Here is a 7362-nt window from a genome sequence, read left to right on the forward strand (position 1 = left end):
TTTAAATATATTATAACTAATTTTATCAAAATAGTATTAATATTGATCATTACTTAAATAAATTACATAACTCACATAACGTACATAACAACTTACATAACTTAACTAATACATGTAGTTTAATCTAATAATTTCCTTAAAAGCATATAGTTTAAAGTTCAAATTTCATAACTTACATAATCTACATAATAAAACATAAATATATATCATATCAAGACTTACATAATAAACAACTTACCCGTGTAACTTATTGCCAACTTTAGACTTCAACAACTACGAAATGGATAGGACTTGGATGAATTTCTCAAGGGCAAGCAACGAGTATCAAAATGGACTGCAATCTTTTTAGATTTTGCATTTCACAATTCAAGCCAAGAGAATATGATTCTTTGCCCGTGTAAGAAGTGTGGCAATATCTATTGGCATTATCGTGAAGTTGTCTACGAACATCTAATTGTTGATGGCTTCATTCGGGGTATAAAAATGGATTTTCCATGGAGAGTGTACACCTAGTGGAGCCTCTTCGACGATTAATCGTGGTTATCCTTATCTTGGTTACCGTCGATATGTTAGAAGATGACATGGAAGGTATGATGCGGGATGCATTTAATATGCGGAGTGAAGGTTTCCAATCATTTCCACCAAACTATGTTGCATCCGATGATTATAATATCAGTGGGAATACTTTTATGGAAACGAGAAGAAGTGTACCGGATGAACAACTGAATGAAGAGGCAGCGAAGTTCTACACGTTACTTGGTGAAATGAATGAAGAACTTTATGAGGGATTAAAATTTTCGAAAATGTCATTCTATATTCGCCTTTTCCACTTAAAATGTTTGGGAGGGTGGACCGGAAACTCTTTGACAATGCTGTTAGAGCTTTTGAGAGAAATGTTTCCGTTTGCAAAAATCCCTCAATCATATAAAGACATGAAGAAAGTGATAAAAGATTTGGGCCTTGGGTACAACAAAATTCATAGTTGCCCAAATGATTGCATGTTGTATTGGGGTGATCGGAGAAATCAACAGTCTTATCATGTTTGCGGTAAATCTCGTTGGATGAATAAAGATGCAGAAGATGTTAATGAGGATGAATATAGGCCACAGTCAAGAAGAAAGCCGAACAAGATTTTGCGATATTTCCCGCTAATCCCAAGGCTTCAAAGGCTATAAATGTCGTCAAAGACAGTCGAGTTTATGACGTGGCATCATGATCAACGAACGGATGATGGATTATTAAGGCATCCTGCAGATTCTTTAACATGGAAATCATTTGACAATAAATTTCCAAGCTTTGCAAGTGATCCTCGGAGTGTAAGGCTCGGGTTAGCATCTGACGGATTTAATCTTTTTAAAATTATGAGCACCTCGTACAGTACTTGGCCTGTGGTCCTTGTTCCTTATAATTTGCCTCCATGGCTCTGTATGAAGCAATCTTCTTTGATATTATCTATGATTATCCCCGGAGAGAAAGGCCCCGGAAATGATATTGACATATATCTGCAGCCACTTATTGAAGAGTTAAAACAATTATGGGCGGGTGTTGAGACGTATGATGTATCGAGAAAGGAGAACTTTTACCTACTTGCTGCTTTGCTATAGACAATTAATGATTTCCCGGCATATGCGAATTTATCTGGTTGGAGTACCAAAGAACGTTATGCTTGTCCTTGTTGTGCTACTCAAACGTGTTCACAGTGGTTATATAATGGGAAGAAGTTCTGCTATATGGGGCATCGTCGGTGGTTAGATGAAAATCATAGATATAGATTTCAGAAGGCTTTATTTGATGATCAAGAGTTGAAAAAATCTCTGAAGGACCATTGGATCTGAAATCTTATTCATGTTAAAAGATATAGATTTCGATTCACGGAAGTGAATCAACCATCTAACGAGCAAACAAATAGACGATCGAGGATGAATCGATGATGAATCGGCGAGGAGGATGACCCTAATGAGGCGGACTTGTGGAAGAAAAGACGTATTTTTTTTTTGAGTTGCCTTATTGGGAGCATCACATATTACGCCACAATCTTGATGTGATGCATATTGAGAAGAATGTCTGCGAGAACATCATCCAGACAATTTTGAACATCGATGGTAAATCAAAAGATAATCTTCAGAGTCGACTTGATTTAGTTCATATGGGAATTAGGCGTGATCTTCATCCCCAAGTACGTCCTAATGGAAAATATTGGTTGCCGCCTACATTTTTTGCAATGTCAAAGGAAGAGAAAGAAATGTTCTGCACGGTGTTGAAGGATATAAAGGTTCCGGATGCGTATTCATCAAATATATCTCGATGTGTAAGTCTTAAAGATTGAAGACTATATTCATTAAAATCACATGAGTATCACATCCTGATGCAAGATCTACTTCCAGTTGCTTTATGGTGCTGTATGTCAAAGAAGGTAACGTCCTATATAATTGAACTGTCCAATATAATGAAAGCAATTTGTGGAAAAGTTCTGAATGTTGAAGAACTTGAAAAAGTACAAGATCGAGCCGCTTTGACATTATGCAATTTGGAGAAGATCTTTCCACCTTCCTTTTTCACTATTATGGTGCACCTTGTCATTCATCTCCCTCGTGAAGCAATAATTGGTGGGCCGGTTTTCTATCGTTGGATGTATCCAATTGAAAGGTGCTAATTTATTTCAAAGGCATTCACCGTTATACCTATAGTTACCAGTTTTGATAATGTTGTATATGGTGTTTAGGTTCCTAAGCAAATTGAAGTCTTATTGCCGTAACAAGCGTTATCCGGAAGGATCAATTGCTGAAGGCTAATTGGCAGAGGAGTGTATGACATTTTGTTCTAGATATTTAGAAGATGTTGAAACAAGATTGAATAGACCAAGTAGAAATGCCGGACTCAATGATCCTGTAACACCCCAAATTCGTGACCGTCATCGGAGTTGAACACGAGGTGTTACCGGGCTTACTTCACTTATTTCCCCCTTTATAAATTTTTTTTTCTGTTCCAGGCAGGCTAGCTAACTGCATCACTGTCACCTTAAAAATCATATCTAGAGTTCCAGAACTCGAAAACCAGTGCCATAAATTTTTCCTGAAACTAGACTCATAATTACATTTACATTTTTTCTAGAATTTTTGGTCGAGCCAATTAGTACAGTTTATTAGTTAAAGTCTCCCCTGTTTCAGGGTTCGACTACACTGACCTTTGCGCATTACGACTTTGATATCTTCCTGTAAAGGGCTCCAACACTTATGCAGTTTGTTTCTAAAGAAACTAGACTCACAAAGGAATCTGTACATATAGAGCATAACTTCTAATTCTCTCTGGTTAATTTATAATGGATTTTCAAAGTCGAACGGGGATCCGAAACCGTTCGGCCCTGCTTTTAAAAACTTGAATATCTCTAAAAATCCAACTCATGTGACCGTTTATTTTATCCCACATGAAAGTAGATTCATCAAGGTTCAATTACATAATTTGTTCACTATTTAATTCCACTTCTACTATTTTTAGTGATTTTTCAATCTCACATCATCTTCTTTGTCAACATCATTGCTATAAAGCAAACAATGCCTATTTCATAATTCTTCCATGATCTTACTAATAATCCATCATACATAACACAAATTATGACCACCTTATCAAAATTAAGATTTCTAAGACTCACGACTATGAGTTTTAGAACCCCACTCAACCGACCACATAGGCCATATTCGCATAGCTTAAAGTTTACAACCCAAAATTTCACAAAACAAAGAGCCTATACATGCCAAATGTTCTCCTAGATCGACTAAGAAGATAATACCAAAAGATTGCTCGCCGGTGTGATGACTTCGATGACGGTTCCGAGCACACAAAGAAAGACGAGTCCAAGAGACCTAAAATAGGTGACAAGCAAACACCGAGTGAGTATATAACTCAGTAAGTCATAAGCATTCCACAATCATCCATTAGCAAAATTATCACAAAGTGAAACAATGAAACAAGGCTAAGTACTCCATCAATACCGAACTATACCATAGTCCCTTGAACCTTTCGGTTCAATCTCCTACTAATTCACCCAATGACATTTCATATACTATTCAATAGGGTGATTGAGGCATTTCCATACATCAACTCATTTTCACCACAATCATGCAAGCAAATGAACTTTCATCTATTCCATGATACCTTATTTACGTGACTGCAATTTTAATCATCACATAGATTTAAAGCTTACCAAGCTCAACCCCGAGCATGAACATAGCGCCTATTCACCATGAGCTCAAGGTACTTACTCTTCCCGCTGTCCATGATCAACTCGATAAGGTCACACCCTCCATGTAAGTAATCGATTGAATATATATATATTAAATTCGCACACGTAGTGCTTAATAATCGATCACGCACACTTAGTGCCATGTGATTTAAGCTCGCACACATAGTGCCATATAATTTAAGTTCGCACACTTAGTGCCATACTTTTCAAGCTTGCACACTTAGTGCCAATCTTGTCACCGTGCCCATTTATTGCCCGCACACTTAGTGCCGAGACTAAACACTCTACGCATTTTACTACCTTTATACATTCAACAATGTCATCATTCCATACACATACATTTTATATACATATCATCTCATTAAACACAATCGCATAGATATTATGATCATTTAAATCAATACCAAATATATGCTTAATGACTTACCTTGTGTTGGGTAAATAATTCCAAGTCGGCTACTCGATGACCTTCGATTTCCCCTTGTTGGACGCCTCTCCTTTAGGATCTTGAGCTTAAACAAATAAATTAACTCATTCAACCGCTTTGGTACATATATTGGTATCCACATTTTAATGATCTTATGACATACGGAACGACATGGTAAAATTTTTATCTTACTACCTTATGTTCTTAGCTATTCGGCTAATAGCCTTATGTAATTACCATACTATCAAAAATCCAATCACACATACACATATACATATTCGTATATTAGGTAACCACCCTTACTAACTACCCATTTTAGTCGATTTTATACAATCAAAGGCAATATCATAAATGGGTATACTTATATAGCCGAATGTGCTAAAATTCGATCTAACATCACCTATACACTTGATTGAATGGCCGAATACCTATACTATCAATTATAGTATCATTTTTATTCTTTCAAACACATAGTTTCCTCCCATGAACACTTGGCCGAATTTTCTTTTCTCTTCTAGCATAGCTTCACATCTCAAAATTAAGAGTTGCAAATTACAATTAGGTTACAACAATGCCCATAATTGACCGAATGCTTAAGCACAACTAAGCTAAAAATTCATCCAACACCTTTTTAATTTGCCCTTCACTATTTTCTTCAAATCATCAAATACAAAGTGATTTACATCTAATATTAAACCAAACTTGCTAGCACACAACATTCCTTAACCGAATGTTATAAACCCAAGCCACATATATTGTTCATTAAGACCCTTCAATGGCCACATTCGGCACCCCCCCTTATGAACAAACCAATTTCAACCTTCAAGAAAAAAAACATATGTACCAAGAGCTTCAACTACTTGGCCGAATATCAAACCTCCAAACAACCAAATTTAATCCATGAAATGAGTAGAACTTGAACTAATCACCTCATTTATACCTAAATTTCCAAGGATTTCAAAGTGCTTACCTCTTCCTAAGCATCATCCAAGCCAAATCATGAACAAAAGAATTCCTTTCTTCTTCCTCCTTCAAGTCACGGCAATGGAGAAGAAAGATGAGCATTCTTTTTTTTTTCTTTGTTTTCATCATATTTCTTTTTCCATTTCTTTAATACTAGCTTTCTATTTTATTGTTTCCTACATACATCACTAGCCTAACATGTTGGAGACATGTTTCCACCCATAGCATGGCCACCATCATGCTCCAATTTGGCTAATTTGACATGCAAGGACAAACACTTTCCCACATGTATTAATAGGCCATTTTAACACTTGCCTAGCATATTTCTAAATTGTCTCACATAAGTCCCTACTAATAAATTTCACATACACTGACCAAATTAAAGTATGGAACTACCACACAAACATTTACGCACATCATAAACACAGAATATGACCTTTAATTATTGATAAAACTCGGTTTCGTGGTCCCGAAACCATTTTCCGACTAGGGTCAATTTGGGGCTGTCACAGATCCTAACTTGGCCGAAACTTATTTATTTCAAAGTTATGGAGAACCAATTGGCAAAGTTGAAATTGCAGAATTAGATGACCGATCTTGGATACAAGCACATAGATATGTTCTTTTCCACCATGATGCACTTGAACAATTACGCAAGTAAGTTCTAGAATATGATAAATATTCATCTTTTTTTGATTTGTTTATTTTTTAACGAATTAAACATGTTTTTAATATAGTGAGTACAAACAAATCTCAAGATCTCATTCACGCTCACGAAGATTACAACAACCCGAGATTAATAGGTTATTCGCAGAATCTTTTCATGAATGGTTAAGTCAAACGGTATGCAACTCAACATTTTATTGACAAATAATAATGTTTTCTCATAACATTTATAATTACTCAATTTACTTTCGATTCAATAGGTTTGGTGTGGGAATGTCGTTAATGACGAAGTTAAATGGCTTTCCCAAGGTCCGAATCGAGTTGTAAAAAGATATAGTGGTTTCATTATGAATGGATTCAGATTTCATACCAAATACCGCGAGAGATTGAGGAGAACTCAAAATTGTGGAGTAGTTGTTAATTCTTTAATTACAAGTTACGCTAGTGCTAGGGACAGTAATCCTGTCGAGGGAAATGTGGAGTATTACAGACTTCTAACCGACATTATTGACTTGGATTACTATGGAAAATGGAAAGTTGTCTTATTTCGATGTGATTGGGATGATGCTAATACTACTCGCAGAATTAAAAATGATCAGTTTGGTTTTACAATGGTGAATTTCTCTCGATTAATTCACACTGGAGAACATTTGATAGACGAGCCGTATGTATTTTCTTCTCAAGTTAAACAAGTTTTTTACTTGAAAGATCCAATTGATGAGGGTTGGTACTTTGTACTCCGAAACACCTCTAGAGACTTGTTTGACATGGGGAATGGAAATAGAGATGACATCGTTGAAAGTTCTGAAACTTTGCCTTTTCTAGAACAAGACTTAAATGAAGATATCCCTAGTACTAGTACACAATTTCAATGGGTTCGTCAGGATGTGGACGAAGATATTTACGATTTATGATGTAGTAAGATTTTATGATTTTTTATTTATATGTAATGTTATAATTTTAGCATTGGTCATGTTATATAATTTAACTATTTTATATTTGCTATTGTTGTTATTTCTTACTAAAATTTTAACTGTTTTATGTGTTGCAGGAAAAATGCCTAGAA

The sequence above is a fragment of the Gossypium arboreum genome, chromosome 9, assembly GCF_025698485.1.
Source record: "Gossypium arboreum isolate Shixiya-1 chromosome 9, ASM2569848v2, whole genome shotgun sequence".
Classification (NCBI taxonomy): domain Eukaryota; kingdom Viridiplantae; phylum Streptophyta; class Magnoliopsida; order Malvales; family Malvaceae; genus Gossypium; species Gossypium arboreum.